Source organism: Ambystoma mexicanum, chromosome 4q (assembly GCF_040938575.1).
Source record: "Ambystoma mexicanum isolate Mex_15411 chromosome 4q, UKY_AmexF1_1, whole genome shotgun sequence".
In the NCBI taxonomy this organism is placed as follows: Eukaryota; Metazoa; Chordata; class Amphibia; order Caudata; family Ambystomatidae; genus Ambystoma; species Ambystoma mexicanum.
Window position 1 is genome coordinate 1,114,936,272 of NC_090928.1, and position 20,281 is coordinate 1,114,956,552.

Genomic DNA, 20,281 nt, shown 5'->3' on the forward strand with positions numbered 1-20,281 from the left:
AAACGGGTAGTAGTTGTGAAGTCTCAGAATTGATGGATGATCCAACGGGTAATGAGTGAAGTGCAGTATTGTGAAGTGAAATGGAAATCATTCCTATATTCTTCCTGGTGATCCCAAAGTATTCATTGGTTTGTAGTTGTCATTTATATAGCACCTTTCCCCATTTGTATGGCCTCAACGCGCTTTGTTGTAGGAACGCCCTCTGGGACCTAAATCCACGGTATGGAAAAATCCTCAGAAAAGGCTTGGAGTGCATCTGTGCATTTGGTCGCATTCTAATGAGTGTGGCTGTGGCAGATGTCCACCAAAGTGGTGTGTTATATGTACCTTAAGTTCATGTTAAGTTAAGTTTTTATTTTTGACCTCGCTGTTTGTTCAGATTGGCTGTTTGATAAGATAAGGTACCCTCCTGTGCTCTTCTAGGCACTATGGACAGGCTACCCTTATAGTCTTACTATATAGCTTTGAAGTTCTAAATTGGGCTACCTTCAGGCATCTTCTAACTTCAATATCAAGGATACTTGCATACAGCTTTGTGTGTTGCAATGGCCAACTTATAGATCTTCTAAATGCAGAGGATAGGCTATTGTCATATATCTTTGAGAGTAATGGACAGGCAAACATAAAGTGCAACGCAAGTGCCCTCTCCCAAGTCCATCTAAACTCAGCACAAGGCCTACCCTCAAAACCATCTAAACTTCACCAATCTAAGTGCGATATGTGCTCTATTCCCAATTTCTTCTAGAGCAGTACGCATGCTAGCCTTCATAGTTGCTCACATGCTATACATCTGCTAACCTACAGTTTTTTCTAACACTGAGGCTTGTGCTACCCTTAAGTTTATTTTAAGCTAACCTACCCAATTTCATTCTAACCGCAATACATGTGCTAGCCTTCAGTTCTTCATATGCAGTACATCTGCTAATATACACAATTGTTTCTAAGCGCAACACGTATTAACATACCCAATATCTTCTACCCCTGAATCCATCTACATGCGGAACCTTTCCTACTCCCAAAACTCCATATAAGTGCGACGCGTTTCAAACCCCCAAATACAGCTAAGTGCAATACTTTCTACTCCCCAATCCATCTGAGTGGAATACACAGATAACCCCAATACATCTATTGGGCTATCTAGGGGGTGCAGCAGGTAATCTACCAAGTGTTATTATATGATGGCGTTAAAGTAGGAAGGAGTTGCAGGGTTTTAATTAAGCACAGTAATGGCTGTGTTCACCGCCCGTATCAACCTTAACTTAGTTGTTGCTGCAGGGTGCTCCGTTCGGCGTCCATGGGCAAACAGTGGCGTGCAGCTGCCCTGAGCCCCTGGCTCTTGGCGATGGCTGCCCGAGCAAGGCTGCCCTGGCTCCCACTGTTAAGATGGCAGCTTCCACACTCACCAGCCAAACGGCACAGAGCAGAGGCAGCAAGAGGCAGGGGGAAAGGATGGGGAGGGATTACGAGGGAAACAAGGGAGTGAGAAAGGCAAGGAGGAAAAGTGGAAAGAAATCAAGGTCGAGGGGGCACTCGTTGGAGCAAGACAGACGAATCAGGACACTGGAGGGGGATGGGGTTAAGGGTAATGACTGATTGGTATAACCATTTTACGAAGAGTCCTCCAGAATATCATGTGGCATATGTTGGGTATGTGTGTTGGGGAGTTTTACTAAAGTCCATCTGTGGTAAGACCATAGAAGACTGTTGAGGAGAATTCTCAGAAATGTGTTAATTCCCTTCTACCTTAGAGACCCCCAGCTCTTTTGCTGGACTTTAGGACTTTTAATTTCTATCCTGGAGAGAGTGAGACATTTTTCCCACACATGTATTTTTCTGTGATTTGAACTGTTTCTTTTGGTTTTGGAGTCTGACAAACTCCATAGGCATAATATGTTTACATTGTGACACACTGCACCTTCAGTGACACAGGGGAGTCTTTTAGATTTCCCAAAGGTTTAAATACCTTCTCTTGGATAAACTACTGTTTCCAAGAGCAGTAAAGTGAAATTGACTTTACTCACATTTGGATCTTCATAGGCCCAGCACACACTATCTTACAATAGGGTGCTGGAGGGGTTACTTAGTATCCCCTTCGTCTTCTCATGTAACATTTGTGTTACCTTTTCTACAAGTAATGGCTTGTGGCAGTGGTTTTCCTCTTCCTACCATTGATTGTTTCTACCAACTGCAATTGCAGTTGCAGTAAAGCACCCATGGGTGCCTTTTTTCACCATGTCTTGTTGGAAAGGTCCTTCTTGAGATTTACTGTGCGCGCCAAACCCGGTTTGGTGCCTTTGTTTTGGCTTTGGCGGGGTTCAATGGTGAAGCCAACCTCTGGCTCCAGCGTATCTGGCAGGGCAGGAAGCAAGGGAGGTTCCTGAAACTCCCCTTGCTTAGTCTCCTTGGTTACAAGAATGCACCCAAATTTGATTGGCTGGCTGGCTGTCTGTCCTTGGGAGGATAGCCACCCTGCTGTGAGTGACAGCTAGGCTGCGAATGAAAGAGAGACTTGCATAAAAGGCGAGGTCTTTTGCAAGGAAGGAGAGTCGACCACTGGAAGAGAAGCTTGTTTTGATTGATATTTTATTTCTATCGCGCTCGTACACAAGTGTTTCAGAGCGCGGCAAGGGAGGGGAACAGGGGAGAACAAAACAGCGATCTTACTAGGCCCAGTGACATTGAGAACACGCAAGTGCATGGGAGAGGGGGAGAGGAAAAGTGCATGGAAGGGGGGAGAGGTGGAAAGTGCGAAGCAAAGGAGAAACAGATAAATAACAATAAATAAATAATAAAGGCAACAAACAGTGGTAATGCAGCCAGCAATTTGCAAGTGCTAGGTTTAAGGCAGCAGACAGGGTAGGTCTGATAAGTGCAGGAAGAAAAAGAGGGGATTGTATGGGTACAGATACAGACCCCAGTGCAGGGGTGGCCCGGAGGCAGTGCGGGAGGGTGGCAGGATGAGCAGGTACCTGGGCTCAAAAGACAGGGTGGCCAGGTGCACGGTGCCAAGAGAGAACAGATCAGCAGGGGAGAGGGGGAGCGAAGGCAGAAGAAAAGAGGAAGGTCTTGAGGTGCTTCCGGAACCGGAGATGGTTCTCCTCAAGTTTCAGAGTGACCCTGAGTGGGTGGGAGGTAGAGGAGCGAAGAGCTCGAGAGGGGAGGTATTTGCGGAGGAATAGCTGAAGGGATTTTGGACCCAGGCCCCAGAAAGCCTCGTGGACAATGCAGAGGGTTTTGAATTTAATCCTTGCATCCACTGGGAGCCAGTGGAGAGATTTCAGAGCTGGAGAGATTCGATCCCAGGGCTTGAGGCCAAGGACAAGTCTCGCAGTCCTGTTCTGGATTGGTTGCAGAGGGCGGAGAGTAGAGGCAGGTAGATTTAGAAAGAGGCTGTTACAATAGTCCAAGCTAGAGAGAACCAGAGCTTCAGATACCATGAGCTTCTGGGGGAAGGAGAGGAAAGGCAGAGTACCTCTGAGGAGGTGCAGTCGGAAATTTGACTTTTTAGAGACCTCAGAGATGTGGGCGGAGAAGGAAAGGGTGGAATCAAAGATGACCCCGAGGTTCTTAGCCCCGCAGGTGGGTTGCAACTCCTGGACCGTTGGTTTGCCCGGTGAAGCACTGCTGCATTGTCGAAGCTCTGAATTCGCCTCGAGTAGAGAAGCCCTGCAAAGGGCGACTTCTCCCCTTGGATTGGCGAGACCAATCAACCTCAAGAAGAACTCTACTGGAAATCCTCTTTGCTGGCTGTACTTCCATTGCTGCTGCAGGAACAGAGTGCTGGGTGACCTGAACACCAGAATCTAGTGCATTGTTTTTTAATCGTAGTGCAGGTGTCCCCAGATGTCCTCCCTCTTGACCCCTGTCGACTGAGGCCCAGGAACAACATGATCTGCCATACTACAACAGGACCAGAAACCAGCTGGAACCAATTTCTTCAGACCTAAGGTACTGTAAACTAAGCTTTTGTTGTGTAGCTTGCTAGCTCTCAGTTGAGACTTGCATGGGCTACCTTTTGCAGAGTTGCTTGCAGCTTTTCCCATCACAAGCCTCCAAGCGTGTGGCCCAACAGTGATTTCTTTTTCTACAAAACTCTCTTTAACGTTGTGCAAGACTTTTACCTACCTTCAAGAAGTGCTTCAGCTCCCCTAGACTTTGCTCAAGTGACATTGGCTGTCCTGAAGACTCTTATAACCTCTGATTTTGTGTTTTTAACTATCCCTTCAAAAAGTAATTAATTCTCTACTTGTATAGCTGGGAAAGGGTTAATCTACATTGCACTGGGTTGGGGAGAGGGGTGTTCAAAAGTGCTTACCTATTTGAGAAACTTGTTAACCATGGTTTCCTTTCCCAACTGTTCCCTTTTGACACCAAACTCAGTATTGCTCTAAATGTACCAGTACTGTATCAATATCCAGTGTCCTAGCTATTTAAGTCACCTGAGGGTGTAGGAACTGTCTGTGTGCTATCCCAAATGGGTATCTACTGATTTATTGAAACTGTATTTTGAAGTATATTTTAAGTGTTACATATTTGCTCCCTTGTAGAGAAGGCTTATTCAACTGACGGTTTAATAGATAATTATTTAATCAAGAAACCTTGAGTGTAAGTGTTATTTGGATACTTGTCACTGTAAAACTCCATGTTGCAACCCTACAGCTCACATTGACCCCTCTTGAGATAAGGCTGGCTGCTCAGTCAATCTACCAACTTGAGTAGTACATGCTTATACCAAAGGTTGGGTTAACTATTGCCAAGAGGACAAGGCTGGTGCAGTCTCCCACAGGGTACTGCATAGTTCCAACTCTTAGGTTTGGCCTGAACTACCCAAAACGTTTGTGTTGCTATAGTCGATTATCCAGGCTTAGTCTAGGAGGGATATGGGCTATAGTTGAGTACAATTACATAAAAATATGGTTATAATATATAGTAGGATAATGTTAGAATCTTCAGTTAAAATAAATAAAAATTGTTCACACGCATGGATACATACATAGATAATTACTGTGGCAATAATCAGTTCAGTAGTACACCCTAATATGATTAACAGGTAAGTATATAGTATCTTCAGGTTAGCAAATCATTCACCCAGCATTTATTTAGCAATACTGTTAGATGGGCAACTTCAGGAAAACCTCTGTTAGGCAAGATTGCATGCAGTAACCCTGTGGGAGACTACGCCAGGCATGTCTTCTTGGTATTGGGTAACCCACCTGTTGGTATAGGTCTGTACTACGCAAGTTGGTAGAGTGACTGAGTAGCCTTACTTATCTCAAGAAGAGTAAATGTGAGCTGTAGAGCTGTAGCATCAAAATTCACCAATACAAGTATCCAAATAACACTTGCACTCAAGGTTTTCTAGTTAAATAATTAAGTCAATTTTAAACAAGCATTCTTTAAAAGGGGCAATGTGCAACAATAAAAATACACTTAAAAATGCTTTCTCAGAATCAAGGCAAAGCAAGTAGACACTCTTAGAGACGCTTCATACACATTTCCTACTCCCTGGGTTGACTTCACTAACTAGGACAGTATTGGCATTTATACATCACTTTTGTACTTTGTAAAATTCTGAGGTTGTAAAAGAGGAAAGGTTAATGGAAGGAAAAAGGTTAACAGGTTCTCAAAGCATGTGAGCACTTTTAAATACCCTATGAAGTCTAGATAAAACTTTCCCCTCAATACTAGTTAAAAACCAATGCATCACCTATGAGGGACAGTTAGAATCAAAGTCCCGTCTGGCCCGTTTACGAAACTGAATGTGACCTTCAAGCGCGACTCTACGTCTCGAGAGTTGGGAAGTGTCTGTGCAAAAAGCCACTAAAAGACCTAATTTGCTGCCTTCTGACTGGTCTTGGCTGGCCAATACCCTGGCGTTTCACCCTTTATTTTAGCAACTCAGACCTTGTTCAAAACATCTTGCAAAAGCTATGTCGCTCACTTCTTTAACTAGCACCGACAGGTTAAAATGCATCTCTTGGAATACTAGGGTGTTTCATCACTTAACATATCCTGGCAACTTAAATCTAGCCGACTTCGACCTAATAACTCTCCAGGAGACATGGTTGAGGAAGCTGCTGACGCAGAGGTTTTGTTCTCTCTATTGTCTCAACTGTGAAGGGTTATTTGGGTCGGCCATCTGCGGGCTTACTCACTGCAGTAAAATCAGGTGATCCCCTGAAACTTCTGTACTCAGTATCTTCCAACCCTCATATTCAAGCAAACACGATTGCATGGGATTCTGGTCTGCTTCCATCTAACAGCTCTGTCAGATCCATGATCCAGGTCATTACGTTTACTGGAATCCTGCAACGATCTCCGATGACTCATTCATTGCTTGTTTTGCTTCGAGACTGGATGATTTTTATACCAATCAGGAGCTTACATACCCTATCTGTGGTGACCTAAATATCCCTGATCTTGTGAAGTCTAAGCAGGCCCAACTATGGAATCGTGACGACCCGAAAACTGCCAGACGCGACAAGTGGAACACATTGATGAATTCTAGAGCTATGCACCTCCTCAATGGTAACACCAAAGGGGACGTGCCCACCCAATCCACTTGGCAAAGTAGGGGTTTTTCCTCCACCCTAGACTACATCTACGTGTCTTCCAACTTTTTGCCTTTGGTACTCGGCCTTCAGATAATGACCACCCCTCAGAGTGACCACAATCATCTTCTCCTCAAATGGCGAACCTCTGGTCTGTTAGTTCGTGACTACACTCCGATTGTGGTAGACTCTTGCAATAAGGGCCTTCGTTTGAGAATGTCGGCTACAGGTGTTGGGGCTTTTTCTTCCTCGTTTGGCAAAATCACTGCTACGGTTGATTCTCCAGCATGGGGTCTGGCATGGTTTCACATGCTCATGAATATTCCCCGTCGTCAGGCCGGGAATCCTCGGTAAAGAAAAAATCAGTATCAGTTTCGTTTCTGATCTGTCTTTCTCAGTAGTAACCAATCACTGGTCTATGGGTCATACTGCCCCCAGCCAATGACTGCCCTCTCCCTAAGCCCCGCCTTTGGCAGCCATCTTAGGATTTTTACTGCACGCATGCATGTGTTGGGAGTCCTTGTGTTTTTCTCTCGAGCTTTTGCTGCGTTTTCGCGCTTTTTCAAAGAGAATTTCTCATTTTTCGTTCAAATAGAGCCTCAAGCTCCACCGTCTCTGCATCTGATTAACGGGTAGCCGTGTCAGATTTTTTCTACGCCCCTCAAGGGTGAAGATTTCGTCGAGTTACGCTTCTTGGAGTATTCCAGAAGTTTCTGCGGCCTGCTCGAAAATGGCCCAGGAGAAAGGAAGCTTGACGCCCGGAAAGCTGTTCAGGGTTTGTCCTGGATGCCAGCTGCAGAATGTGTTCAAGGAGGATGAGCACTCGAAATGTTTCTACTGCCTTCATGAGGACAAAACGCACGTGGAGAAGGACTGCGTTTTGCAGGAACATGTCTGAACGGACCATCAGGGACCGACGCCTTCGTCTCTCAAACTGGCTGGAAGGAAAGAGCCTGTCAGGTGAGAAGAAGAAATAGTAGTCCGAGCGGTCTTCTAAGTCCTGTGAGGGCGCCCTGGCGACGGGGGCCCAACAGAAGGCAAAGGACCGCAAGTCTGCGGGCATCGGGAGCGCCGAACGGTCGGGCTCCTCGGCTGCCAGGCAGGGCGCACCCTCTCCAGCGCCATCAACCACGAGCCAACGCTCTGGGTCAGGGAAGAGGAAGGCTGAGATCCCGGCGAAGCTTCTGGAGAGGCCCCGGTCAAGCTTGAAGGATCCGGCCGAGGGGGAGGCCACAGGCCCACACAAGGTGGTAAAGGCCTTGATTCACCCGGACAAGGCCTCTATCGAGGAAGTCGCGGCAGCCCTGGCGCAGTCTGTGGAGGCTACACCAGTAGAGGCGACCTCAGGGCCCAGAGTCTCCCTGCCTCCACGGAGGGAAGCCTCTTTCAGTCCCATCGAAAAGACGCCTGTGAAGACCCCGGCGGAAAGAGGGGGGGCGGTGGCCATTGTGGACACGGACACAGAATCTGAGGAGGAGCTGGTAGAAGTCTTGGAGGGCCTCGACGAGGGTGTCGAAGAGGCCCGTCCCTACAGGAGGGATCCCGACGAAGGTGACGACGAGAGTGACGGCAGCACCGGCGAGGGTCCTAGTCACCCGTCGCTTCCGGAGCCGCAGGATAACTCGGCGGCCATTTTGTTGGCAATACAATCCCTATGTTCGGAGATGAGGACGAGATTGCCCTTACCACCGACGGAGGATCCGGAACCAGGCTCGACGGAGGAGCCAGAGCCAGGCCCGGCGGGAAGCCCCCCGAGCAAGATAAGACGGATCCATCCAGCCCCACCTTTTCAGCCGTCGCGGCCTGCTCAGCCTTTACCCACATCCTTCGTCCCTGGGGATGACACGGGAACGGACACGGCCACGACGGGTTCCGACGACGACAGCGGTGACGAGATCGGATCTTTCCATGCAATGATCGCCAGAGCATCCAAGCTTTTTCAGCTCTGCCCCGAAGAGAAGGATGAAGGTTTCCTTTACCAACGGCGCGAGGCCAAGAGGAAGACAGTCCTCGCCGTGCCTCTGCTGGATGACATCTGGGACGAGGGTCTCGCCCTTCTCAAGAACCCGTCTACGACGCCTGCCAAGAGGGATCGGTACGAGAAGAAGTACCAGGTCCCTGACGCGGCCCCTTTGTGCACAACCGACCCCTGACTCAGTCGTCTCAGCGGCGGCCAAGAGAGGGGGGGGGGGCGGCGTTCATCGGCCTCAACGTCAACTTCCCCGCCGGACGACGAAGGAAAGAAGCTGGACGCAATGGTACGAGGAGTTATCTCGTTGGTGGCAACGATTAAAGCGGTCAACGCCCTCGCGATCGTGGCCCGCTACGACGGGGTTATGGTACAAGATCGCCCCCCCTGTTGGACTTCTTACTGGATGACAAGAGGGCCGTGGCCCTGGAGATCTTGCAAGAAGGCGAAGTGGCGTCGGACCGCGCCATTACGGTGGCAACGGACATTGCCGACACCGGTGTCCGCCAGCTAGGCAACAGCGTTTGCCTTAGACGACGAGGGTGGCTAAGGCGGCGGATTTCCGCCAGGACGTACAAGCCAAGGTTTTGGACATGCCGGTCGACAGGAACAATCTGTTTGGGAAAACAGTGGATGATTCCCTCCAAGCCATCAAGGCAGACACAGAGACAGCTAAGGCCTTAGGCGTTCTCTGGCAATGAAGGCCGTCCTTTCAGAACACCGGAGGTAAGCAGGGTGCCTCCAAAGGATTCGGCGGTAGCTCCTCTACGTTTCGCAAAGCGGCCCGCTCCTCGTCGCAGGAAGCCTATAGAGGATGAGGCAAGTCGGGTGGACCTCCCCGTCGTCGCGAGGGAGGCCATGGCGGCAAGGCGTCCTCCAAGCAAGATTGAACCGACAGCGGTGTCGGGCCCCCACCGAAGCACCCCGTTGGGAGGCCGGCTGGAGAAGTTCGTCAGCGTGTGGGAGTCCATCTCCACTGACCGTTGGGTGCTGGACGCCCTGGCCCATGGGCACGCCCTCGAATTTCTAAAAAAAGTGCCCCCGCATTCCACCCGTGGCCAGAAAGGAAAATAACGTCCCTCAACTGCTATTGGAGGTAAGGGCGATGCTCAAAAAAGGTGCCATTGAGCTCGTCCCGAAGAGGCTCCGGGGCTCCGGAGTATACTCAAGGTACTTCCTTGTGAAAAAGAAGACGCCCCATCCTGGACCTGCGACGACAGAACAAGTACATCAAGGCACAGAAGTTCCGGATGGTCACCCTCCAACACGTGCTGGGACAGCTGGAGGAGGGCGATTTCCTGTCATCGTTGGATTTGGAGGATGCGTACTTCCACATCCCCATTCTAAAAGGACACCGAGTCAGGTTCGTGGTCCAAGGTCGGCACTACCAGTTCAAAGCCCTCCCGTTCGGATTGAAGTCGGCACCCAGGGTGTTCACCAAGTGCCTCGCACCGGTGGCGGCGCGGGTGCGCCTACAGAGGATCCACGTCTACACCTACCTAGACGACTGGCTCATCCGAGCAAGGACAAGGGAGCTCGCCGTAAATCACACAGCGAAGACCGTCCAGCTGCTCACGGACCTGGGATTCTCTAGAACTTTCCCAAATTCCACCTGGTCCCGTCGCAAGTCGCACTGTTTCTGGGAGCCAAGCTCGACACAGTGGCGCGTCTGGCCTCGCCGTCGGAGGAAAGGACGAAGGCCATCCTGGGCAAGGTGCAGCATCTGCTGGCCACGGACGTGGCCAGGGTGTGGTCCATCAAGTCCTTCCTCGGGATGATGTCCTCCTGCATATATCTCGTGCGCCTGTGCAGGCTTCGAATGCGCCCTCTGCAAGAGTTCCTCGACGCCCACTAGATCCAAGCGACGGGCAGCTTCGAGGACAGGATCCCAATCAACGAGACCTTCCGACGAGCGATCCGGTGGTGGGGCACCTGCGCTCATCTGACGGCGGGCACAGACTTTCAGACCCCATCCCACCAGATAACGGTGATGACAGATGCCTCCCTGGAAGGGTGGGGAGTGCACACCAGAGAACTTCACGCAAGAGGCATTTGGCTCCCGGAGGAGAAGACGCTCCACATCAACATTCTGGAGCTCCGTGCAGTGTTCTGGGCCCTCGGGTCCTTTCTCCCGTCCCTTGAGGGCAAGGTGGTGAGAATCTTCACCGACAACACCACTGCGATGTTCTACATCCGGAAGCAGGGAGGAACCAGATACCCAGCACTCTCCAAGGAAGCCCAGGATCTGTGGCATTGGGCTGTCGCCCAAGGGATGTTTCTGGTGCCCTTTCATCTGGCAGGGATAAAGAACACCATCGCCGACTCACTCAGCAGGGAGCTGCGCTCGTGCTACGAGTGGGATCTACGTCAGGATCAAGTGGATCGACTCTTCCGACGATGGGGGAAAACCGCAGATCGACCTGTTCGCGACGGTGACAAATTCCAAGTGCCAGAGGTTCGCCAGCAGGTTTCCCCAGCCGAGGAGCATGGGCGATGCTTTCCCGTTCCCCTGGGACAGCCTGTTCCTATATGCGTTCCCTCCGTTGCTGCTCCGACTCGTCAACCAGCTGAAGAGGTCCCGGTGTAGGATGATCCTCGTCGCGCCGGCGTGGCTGAGGCAGATCTGGTTCCTGGATCTTCTGGACCTGTCAGCATCCCCACCAGTCAAGCTGCCGACGGACACCGATCTTCTCTCCAGAGATGGAGGCGCCATACTTCATCACGACCCGGAGTGGCTGAACTTGCAGGCCTGGCTCCTACAGCACTAGAGTTTGGAGGGTACGATATCCCGGCTGACTGCAGAGAGGTCCTTGCAAAGGCCAGGGCGTCCTCAACTCTCAAGTGCTACGGACATAAGTGGAAGAGGTTCTCTGTCTGGTGCCGTGCACAGAAGATTAACCCTCTACGGATTACGGCCCCTCAAGTCGCTGGCCAAGGCTGGACTGGCTCACGCCTCCATCAAGATACATCTGGCTGCGATCTCCCAATACACCAGAACCACAGGGCGGGCGTCCTTGTGGTCCCATCGCCTGGTGAAGGAATTTATGAAGGGACTGTTGGTGAAGGCCCCTGCCCCGGTGGGAGCTCACCGTGGTGCTGACCAGGCTCATGGGGGTGCCATTCGAGCCCCTGCATTCGGCACCGTTGAAGTTCCTGTCGTGGAAGACTGCGTTTCTTGTGGCCATCACCTCCGCACGACGAGTGGGAGAGATCCAGGTCCTATCCTGCAAGCCTCCATACTTGACTTTTCACGACACGAGGGTGGTGCTGAGGACGCACCCCTCCTTTATGCCCAAGGTGCCGTCGGACTTCCACCTCAACGAGCCCTTGGTGTTACCCGTTTTCTTCCCGTCACCTTAGTCACCGGCCGAGAGGACTTTGCTCTTGCTGGATGTGGCTAGAGCGCTGAAGTTCTACGTGGACCGCACAAAGAGTTTTCGGAAGACATCACAGCTATTTGTGAACTTTGGACCTGTGAACCAAGGGAAGGCTCTCTCGAAGGCTTCCATTTCTAGATGGCCCTCCGGCTGCATCATGCACTGTCATTGGTTGGCAAACCGGCCGTTGCCTGGCTGTCGGAGCCCATTCGACCGGAGCCATCGCTGCTACCATGGCGTTCTTGTCTGGTGTGCCCCTGCTGGACATCTGCAGGGCTGCTACGTGGAGGTCGACGCACACCTTCACGAGATTCTACTGCGTCGACCGGGATTCCAGGGTCGGCCAAGCGCTGCTGCGCAACCTGTTCGCCTAAGGTGAGCCTGGTGAGGAGGTAAGAATTGCTTAATCTTGAGTTTTTGATGTAATGCTTAATGTTGAGCCTTTGCCACCTCCCGTTGGTTGTGCATGTGTGTACTGCTATGTATTCTTATATTCATGAGCATGTTAATCCATGCCAGACCCCATGCTGAAGAAGGAACAAGTTACTTACCTGTAGCTGTTGTTCTCCAGCATGGGTCTGGCATGGATTCACATGCGAACCGTCCCTCCTACCCCTCTGCGGCTCTTCACTTGGTCATACTGCCACTTTGTGTGCTACCAAATATCTGAAGATGGCTGCCAGAGGCGGGGTTTAGGGAGAGGGCAGTCATTGGCTGGGGGCAGTATGACCCAGAGACCAGTAATTGGTTACTACTGAGAAAGACAGATCAGAAACCAAACTGATACCGATTTTTTTTTTTTTTTTTTTTTTTTTTTTTCTCTCTCTTTACAGAGGATTCCCGGCCTGACTGGGAATATTCATGAGCATGTGAATCCATGCCAGACCCACCTGACGGCTACACTATTAAAACTGGTCGCCATGCATTTGACCCTATTTTGGTGGCGAAAAGATGGTCCCGAAAACTGAGGCGGCTGGCAATAAAAACCAACTCCACTGAAGCATTCAGCAATGCTGAATCAGCTCATAGTGATTATAAAAATTGGCTCTGTTCATCTAAACATCTAAGATACCAGAAAGATGCTGAAACCATGCGAAGAACGCTGGCGAGCTGAGATGCCCGGCCTTCTGGTCACTCATTAAACCAAATGACACCTCCTCAAGGGCAGATCAATCTAACCCCATTGATGAGGACTCATGGGTCAACCACTTATCCAAGCTTTATACACCAACTATGGCCATAGTGGAGGAGGTCCTGTCTGTTACGAGTAAGGTCCCTTGGGCTCTCACCTCGAACACCCATGATATAACGGGTCGCATCATGAAGCTTAAGACCTCACGTGCCCCGGGTCCTGATGGTCTCACAAATGAGCATCCGGAGAACTGGGCCAAGTTCATTGTGTCCTTATTCGATCAGATTATCACTACTTATCAAATCCCGAGCACATAGAGGAGGGCGATAGTGGTCCCGATCCACAAGAAGGGGCATTGGTTGGATCCAAGGAACTATCGCCCCGATTGGCCTCCTGGTTGTTACTTGCAAATTGTTGGTATGATCCTTCTGGACAAACTTAATGCTTGTTGTAGGGCTACTGCGAGTTGCGATCAATTCCAGTGTGGGTTCGTGAAAGGCCTGGGGACGGCTGTTACTATCCTCCTCCTGCTGCAGATCTTGAAAGAAAGGGCTCGGCATCAGAAAATAAAGAACTATATGGAATTCATGGACCTTGTGCAGCCATTTGACCAAGTAGATAAGACGCCTGCTCTGGTCCAAAATGGAGAAAGTCTTGCCCGCCGGGTATACTGGAACCAATGAAGCCTATGCACACCCACACCACCTTAAGAGTCAGACTAAACAAGTCTGGACTCTTGTCTAAAGAAATCAAGACCTTACGACGGGGTAAAACAGGTGTTTCCGATGGCTCCTGGCCTTTTCAATTTTTTCTTGGAAGTTTTGCCCGAGGCTTTTCATCTGACAAGATCATTCCCCCCCAAAAGTGGGTGGGGTCCATCTTTCCCCATCTACTCTGCGCCGACGATGGAGTACTCATCGACCAAACACTGGTGGGTCTACAGCGGCAACTCGAAGCCCTTAATAATTACATCGGACAGAATGGGCTTGAAATTAACAAAGGTAGGAAAACTATGAACTTCGGCACATCTTGCAGAGGCAAAAAATGGCCCTCTTGGCAAATCGGAGGTGAATAAATTGAGAACGTGGATGCCTTTTAAATACCTCAGGGTTTGGCTAAGCAACTCCAAGCCGGAAGCCCCGATCTTGTCATACTTGGTAGGAAAAATGAAAACCTTGACCTCCCAGGCATGTGCTTTGAACAGGAAATGTGGACGTTTCTCCATTCTACCAGTTATCTGATTCTACAGAGTAAAGGTCACAGTAGTTTATGGGGTTGACGCCATGTTTTCTATCTCAGACCCCTTTTGGTCTCACCTGGAGGGTCTCTTCTGGAAGTGTGTTCTTCGGGTCCCACAATCTACCCCAATTGCCATTCTTCGAGAACTGGGCCTCTCGTCATTGAGGTGTACAGTCTTCTGGTCCAGACTGGCTTTGTTCCACAAAATTCTCGCCGCTTCCAGACTTCCAATTTTGGACTTCATTTACGAGACAAAACTACATAACCCATCTCTGCAGGATTGGTTCCAGGATATGACCAGCTGCTTAGACGATATTGGCAGCCGTCCTGACCAACATTTGACTAACCCTAACAGGGTGAAAGAAAAACTGAAAAGGTTTGACTGGATTCAAACTCAAGTGGGATCTAAATGCCAACTGGTGACGCATTTGCCCTCAGACAACTGGAAGTTGAATATTGTGTGCACATATCTGAAACACTTCCCGGATAAAAACGTAAGAGATCATTTTTTGCGAGCCCGGTTGAATTTGTATTCAACACATGAGATCCAGGCTATTCGAGGACTATAGAAAGACAACAAGTGTCATTTTTGTAGTCAAACGGACGAGGTTTAAACATTGGTGCATATTGTTACAAAATGCACCGGGCTGAAAGAGCTTTGCACATTTTATTTTAGGCATCTATTTTCTGACTTAACTGCTTCTGACCCTCAAGATTGGTGGTCATTTTAATTGGTGGTGCGAAAATCAATTAGGTTATAGCTCTGGTTCAATTTCTCAAGCGTCTATCTTTTGACTCTGGTATACTTAGTTGATTGGTTTTAACCGCTCTCTTATGGTTCTTTGTGAAGCTGTGAATTTCCCTTTTATTCTATTTGTCTTCTTTTTTTTTCCTTCTTTCTCTTTTGTTTTCGTCAGTTTACAATTGAATGTCATTGCTAAAAAAAAATATTTTTACAATTTCAATGCAATAAAAAAAGAATCAGTCAATGGTTTAGAAGAGTCTGCAGGGAGCCAAGACAGCCAAAGTCAATTTCAACAATGTCTATGGAGCTGAGGCACTTCTTAGATAGCACAAAGATCTTGTACAAAGTTAGGGTTTGTTGTAGAAAATCAATGTTTGGCCACAAGCTGTTACACTTGTGAAAGTTAGAGCTACGATCAACTCTAGAAAAGAAGCTTCTGCAAATCTCAACTGAGAAAAGCAAGCTACTAAACAAAGGTAAGTATCCCTTAGTCGGAAGCGTACCTTAGATTAGAAGAGTATCCAGCTGGCTTCTGTCTTGGTTGCAGTCTTGCAGATCCTGTGTTCCTCAGTCGTGGGGACAAGAGGGAGGACTGGATCGAGACCCAGAGACTATGCCTTCGGTATAAGGATTTTAGAGCAAATCCCTTTGGAGAAAAGAAGTTATCGAACCATAGCTGCTTAAACATCCTTCACCAATGTATAAATCAGCACTGTTGCATTTATGGCTTAATATATGGCCTACACAAGACCTAATGGGTGAGCGCAAAATAAGCAGAGATATGAATACTTGTCGCTTTTGCCATAAAGAGACTCTGCGACATCTAATAATGCAGTCTTGGACACTCTCTGGAAAGAAAAAAGTACTTCTTGAAGTCCTTGAAGCAAATGTTAGATGGCAACTTATCCTCTTCACTCCATGCACTAGCATTAGAATTGCCACTGTGAATTTCTTAAATGCACTGTCATTGAATAACAGTCCAGAGTTAACATCTGGCTACTTGTCAACTTGTTATCATAGATCAACTTGCAGAATCACACTGTAACACGATATTGTTCAACTCAGTGATGTAGACATTATACTTAAACTCTTTTTATGTGAACTGATGTGTTTGATTTCTAGCTTACTGTGAAGATGCAATTAAGCACTGTATCTATGAACTAAGTATGTTAGATTTCCATTTCATGTGTAATTTTCCATCCAGTTGTGTACTCCAACTTTTCGCTTTGTTTAAACATCATAGTCTGACTTTTCCAGAGGAGCACAGCCTTCTGCTGCACTTGCCTGGGCTTTTCGCTCACTTTTTATGGGGAAACCGACATGCCTTTAAAGACAGTCAGTACTGGGAGACTTTGTTTCCCTTAGTCCTCGTCTGTTGCAACTTTTCTGCAACAAGTGCACAAAGTACCTTACAGTACAGTGCACTTGGGTCTACCAGTCATTTCCAAAGCCCCTATATATACTTTTTAGGAGAAGTACAGATGTGCCTTGGACAGGGCTGGTGGCAGCTCATCATTTAGTGTATTTTTAACCCTTTCCTGCCAGATAAACCGTGGGTACAGTGTTTGGCACGAATAGGTGGCCTGGCTCCAAAATGGCCATGCCACAAGGTTTTGTCCTGTCCTTTGGCCATCTTGCACCTTCACCTTCCCCAGGTCGAGCCGACCCGGTCAGTCCTTATTTGGGCATGCATTCTCCCACGAAACGCCAGGCTTTTTCAGGCTTCTGCATCCCTTGTGTGTGTGCGCGCTTCCAGGATGTGGGCTGGACTGTCTGGTCCCAATACACATCCTGGGTGCCAGTCTGGTGTGCAGTGAATGTCTTGGACCACTGTGGTCCGTGATTGGTCCACGTATGGTATGCCTGTCTGAGAGCAGATCTCCCATTGGGGTCCCCTTTGTTTTGGCGTGAAGGAGATTTTGGGTAAGAGAAGGCTCCAAACACCCATACCATGTCGATCTCTGGAGTTCTCACTGAACGAAGGATAGGATCCAAGTATCCTGAAACTAAGAAGCCGAGTCGAGGAACCGCTGGTGACCCGCTTGATGGTTTGGCACCCTGAGCCCGCTGTCGTCCCGCTGAACCCCTCTGCATCTGGTTGTCCTAGGTCTGTGAAGACGCTTCGACCCATTGGAATAGTGGGACCAACTATACTCTGCACCTACATCAAACCCTGCAAATAAGCCTACTTGGGACATGTCCCTGAGCCAACCATTGGGCTGACCAGCTTACGCAGGACCTTTGCCCTGATACTGCCACCGTTTCGAGGAGACACTTGAAACTTGGTATGTCGCTAGCTCTGTGTTCACAGCACTCGCACCAAATTACATACACTTGGCGTTCCCAGGTCTGGAGTAAAGTGAGCGTGCCTGAACCAGAGTATACGCGGTTACCGTGTCGCCCAGCCGTGCTGCCGACCTTTTCAGGTGCGCTGCATTTGTGCCCCTGAAGCCTGCTGCAGTTAAATTGGCCTGATCCATCCACCAGGAGAAATCGCCACTGTACCGTTTCGGAATCAACACTATATCTTTGTCGCTGAAAACCGTTGAGCCGCCAAATTGCCACACTTGAACCTGCAACCGAAGTGGACTAGACTGCCGAAGTTTGGTCTGTAGTGTGCTGGGGGTCGGTGAGTAATTGAAACCCTAACCGGTAGCCTCTAGCGCCTCATCCATTTTTACACACAAGTGGCCTCTGAGGGCCCCTCTCCTTTCCACTGCTAGTGCGAACTAGCCGACTATTCCCAAACTCTGGAACCTGTTCTGCCCTGTTGGGGAGACCCTCCACGAATAGTGGGAACTTATTCTCAATCACCTTCCTGAGTTGCTACAGACCCTTAAAGAGACCCCGTTTTGCCCATCTGTATTACTGCGTGCGCCAGCATTTCAAGTACATTTGAGCAATAGGCTCCACTCTTCTTAGGAATTGGACTGCCTCTCAGTTAGGATTGTGTTTGATGCAGAAGGGACTAGAGAATATTTGCACTGCCAGTTTCCTTCCCCTTGTAGGTTTTGGACTCATTTCGTGCCTTAATGCCTTAACCTTTTAGAGCCCATTGGTCTTGTAAATATGTATATTGATAGGATTGTGTTGGCCTAGAAGTATTAATGTGATTTTAATTGTGTTGAAACTCAACGGCCTTGAAATACATGTATTTGTATTTTTAATATTTATACACCTGACTGGGAGTGATTTGTAAGTGTCATTTACTCTGTGTGCTCATTGAGGTCTTTCAGTCACCCTCACCCCTCCTGAGACCTAGTCCTGACCGCTGCCAATGCTACTTTAATTGGTCTGGCTTGTCGAGAAGGTTACCCTGTTCCAAGAAACTAGACTGGCCTTCTAAACCTCTGCCCACCAGGTCAGAGTTCAGAAATCCGTCTTAACAGTCACGGTTTATGAATTGAGATGATCATCAAATATATTAGCTTCTATAAGTGAAGCCAGAATACCACCTAAGCTTGAAGATCAATGTATTTAACTTATTTTTTCAACATAACAGCTAACACTATTGTTCAGATTATCACCCAACTATTTTAACTTGTTTTTTGCAATCATTCTATAAATATCTTTGTCATATGGATTTGTAACATGTTTTAATTATGTAAATTGTATTGAAAAGTTAATTTATTTAGCTGTATCAATAAAAAATAGAGCTAGGCTGTCTGGAGGCACTCATGCACAGCAGTGCGGAGGTCGGTGGCAGCTACGGCTCTTCTCAGTTCAGCGGCACTTCGCGGTTTCAGCTACTGGCAAATAGCACCACCACAGATCTTGGACTCTGGATGGGCTTCCTTCACTCCTTGAGTCCAGCACTCTGGTGAGGTGACTTGAGCTTCGGTCGTCCTACTTCAGGAATGGTCCTCTGGATCTTCCTGGAGCTTCGGTCCGGCTTAAAGACGTTGTACTAGACTATGGATTTCTCGACCCCTGGCACTCTGTTCCAGCAGAAAAGTAGTACAGCCAGTTGGGGAAGGTCTTCCAGTAAAGTTAGTCTTGGGGTTAGTTGGTCCCACCAACCCAAGAAAAGAAGTCCTTTCCGGAGCTTCTCTAGTCGATTTGGCAAAGAAGTTTCAGCACAGCAGCGGGGCTTCACCGGGCAGTTCACCAGTCCAGGAGGATGCAGCACGCTTCGCTTCACGATTCCTTCGGATGTTTCGTCCAGGGGTCATCTCTTGTCTTGAGTGCAATGAGCCTCGCCTTTTATGCAGGTTTCTCTCCTTCATGCACAGCATAGCTGTCACTCGCACAGTAGGGTGGCTGTCCTGCAAGCCCAGCCAGCCAATCAGGACTCGGTGCATTCAGGTTGCCCTGGAGACTAAGGACAGGGAGTTTCGGGCACCTCCCTCGCTTCCTGCCCTGCCGGACACACTGGAGCCAGAGGCAGGTTTCAGTACTAAAGTCTGCCAAAGGCAAAGCCAACAAAAGGGTTAAATCTGGTTTGGCGTGCAGAGTAAAACCTTAGAAAGACATCACAAACAAGAAATGTCGAAAAAAGATGACCGGAGCCATTTTGACACAATGGTCACCCATGGGTGCTATACTGCAGTTGAGGATTCAGCCTGCGGTAGAAAAGCACAATGGTAGGAAAATTAAACCACTGCCTCCAGCCATTTAATGTAGTTAGGGTTACATGAGTAATTGGGAAAAGGGGCTACTAAGTAACCCCACAGCACACCACATAAGATGGGGTGTGCTGGACCTACATAGGAAAGAGGTAAGTAAAGTCAACTTCTCTTTACTATTCTTGGGAACCGTGGTTCACCCATGAAAAGGTATTTAAACCTTATGAGAAATCCAAAGGACTCCTCTGACACTGCACTGAAGGTGCTGTGTGTCACCATAAAAAAAGTAGATGCCTCTGGAGTTTGTCAGACTCCAAAAACAAAGGAAACAGAGTCCATATCAGAGCAAAAATACACAAGAGAGTGAGAGAAAGGTCTGAATACAGGGTAGAAATTAAAAAGTCCAAAAGTCCAGCAACAGAGCTGGGGGTCTCTTAGGTTGAAAAGGAATTAGCACAGAAATGATAATTCTCCCAAACACCCTGGCAATCGATTCCAGCAGCAAGGAATTACAGCCAGTTGGGGAAGGATCTCCAGCCAAGTTCGTCTCTGGGTTAGTTGGTCCCACTAACCCAAGGGAAGAAGTCCTCTCCGGAGTGTCTCTTGTCGATTCGCAAAAGGAGTTTAAGCACAGCAGCAGGGCTTTACCGGGCAGTTCAACTGTCCAGGAAGATGCAGCAAGCTTCTCTTTACGATCCCTTCG

General features: G+C 48.7%; 1 protein-coding gene across 1 annotated transcript in view; it reads left to right on the top strand.

Moving 5' to 3' along the window:
* PARP1 (poly(ADP-ribose) polymerase 1) overlaps positions 1–20,281 on the top strand; it is a 921,075-nt gene that overhangs the window by 358,027 nt on the left and 542,767 nt on the right. The gene's annotated exons all lie outside the window — the stretch shown is intronic.